Genomic DNA, 2,516 nt, shown 5'->3' with positions numbered 1-2,516 from the left:
CGATATTGAGAGTGGTAGTGATAATCATTCGCAATGGGGCTCTGTTAAGAGGGCATTCCCCCAAGGGTCGGTTCTGGGGCCACTGCTGTTTCTTACTTATATAAATGATATGCCCTCTAGTATTACAGGTGATTCAAAAATATTTCTGTTTGCTGATGACACCAGCTTGGCAGTGAAGGATCTTGTGTGTAATACTGAAACAGTATCAAATAATGTAGTTAATGGAATAAGTTCATGGCTTGTGGATAACAATTTGATGCTAAATCACAGTAAGACTCAGTTTTTGCAGTTTCTAATTCACAATTCAACAAGGACCGATATTTTGATCAGACAGAATGGGCATGTTATAAGCGAGACGAAACAGTTAAAGTTCCTAGGCGATCGGATATATAGTAAGCCGTTGTGGAAAGCCCATGTCCAGGATCTTGTCCAGAAACTAAAATGCTGCTTTAGTTACCATTAGAACAGTATCTGAAATTAGTGACAGTTCAACATGGAAAATAGTCTACTTCGCATATTTTCACACGCTTAGGTCGTATGGTATTATATTCTTTGGGTAATTCTTCTGATTCAAAAAGGGTATTTTTGGCTCAAAACGGGCTGTTCGAGCTATATGGGGTGTAAGTTCGAGAACCTCTTGTTGGCCCCTATTCAATAGTCTGGGAATTCTGACATTGCCCTGACAGCATATATTTTCTTTAATGTAGTTTATTGTTAGCAGTATTAGCGTATTCCCAACAGTTAGCAGCTTTCAATCAGTTAATACTAGGCACAAATCAAATCTGTATGTGGAATGCACTTCCTTGACTCTTGTGCAGAAAGGAGTGCAGTATTCTGCTGCATCCATTGTCAATAAGCTACCACAAGAACTCAAAAATCTTAGCAGTAGCCCAAAATCATTTAAGTCTAAACTGAAGAGTTTCCTCATGGCTCACTCCTTCTATTCTGTCGAGGAGCTCCTGGAAGAGCTAAAAAATTATGCAAATTTCAGTGTTACGTAGTTAATTTTCTTTATTTAAACTTACGACTTGTCGCCTTAATATGTTTTTATATTTCATTTTATCTGTTTCTACTATCGTGTTATAATTTCATGTATTGACTCGTTCTATGACCATGAAGATTTCTCCTTAATATGGTCCCACGGAACAATAAATAAATAAAAATAAAAGCTTTGGAGAAAAGAGATCCACTTGTATGCATATCAAGAGCTCAGATGGAAACCCTGTTATAAGCGAAGAAGGGAAAGCAGAAAGGTGGAAGGAGTATATAGAAGATCTATACAAGGGCAATGTGCTTGAAAACAGAATTTGGAAATGGAAGAGCATGTAGATAAAGATGAAATAAGAGATGATATACTGTGTGAAGAGTTTAGCAGAGCAGTGAAAGACCTACGCCGAAACAAGGCCCCGGGAGTATTCAACATTCCATTATAACTACTGACACCCGTGGGAGAGCCAGCCCTGACTAAACTCTACCATCTGATGAGCAAGATGTATGAGACAGGCGAAATACCGTCAGACTTCAAGAAGAATATAATAATTCCAATCTCTAAGAAAGCAGTTGTTGACAGATGTGAAAATTACCGAACTATTTGTTTAGTAAGTCACAGGCGCAAAACACTAAAGCCAATTCTTTACAGCCGAATGGAGAAACTGGTAGAAGCCGACCTCGGGGTATACCAGTTTGGATTCCGTAGAAATACTGGAACACATGAGGCAATACTGACCCTACGTCCTCTCTTAAGAGCTAGATTAAGGAAAGGCACACCTACGTTTCTAGCGTTTGTAGACTTAGAGAAATCTTTTGACAATGTTGACTGGAAAACTCTTTCAAATACTGAAGTGGCAGTGGTAAAATGCAATGAGTGAAAGGCCATTTACAATTTGTACACATACCAGATGGGAGTTGCAAGAGTCAGGGGGCATGAAAGGGAAGCAGTGGTTGGGAAGGTAGTGAGATGCGGTTCTAGTCAATCGCCGATGTTATTCAATCTGTTTATTGAGCAAGCAGTAAAGGAAAAAAAGAGAAAAATCGAAGTAGGAATTAAAATCTATGGACAAGAAATAAAAACCTTGAGGTTCACTCATGACAAAATTCTGTCAGAGACATCAAAGGACCTGGAAGAGCAGCTGAATGGAGTGGAGTGTCCTGAAAGAATGATATAAGATGATCATCAATAAAAGCAAAACGAGGATAATGGAATGTAGTCGAAACATGTTTGGTGATGCTGAAGGAATTAGATTAGGAACTGAGACACTTAAAGTAGTAAAGGAGTTTTGGTATTTGGGGAGCAAAATAACTGATGACGGTCGAAGTATAGAGGATATAAATTGTATACTGGCAATGGCAAGGAAAGTGTTTCTGAAGAAGAAAAACTTGTTAACATTGAGTATAGCTTTACGTATCAGGAAGTGTGTTATCCGAGTATTTGTATGGAGTGTAGCCATGTATGGAAGTGAATCATGGACGATAAAGAGTTTGGATAAGAAGAGACTAGAGGCTTTAGAAATAAGGTG

The sequence above is a fragment of the Schistocerca gregaria genome, unplaced genomic scaffold (genome assembly GCF_023897955.1).
Source record: "Schistocerca gregaria isolate iqSchGreg1 unplaced genomic scaffold, iqSchGreg1.2 ptg000455l, whole genome shotgun sequence".
Lineage (NCBI taxonomy): Eukaryota > Metazoa > Arthropoda > Insecta > Orthoptera > Acrididae > Schistocerca > Schistocerca gregaria.
This window is presented reverse-complemented; position numbering follows the sequence as displayed.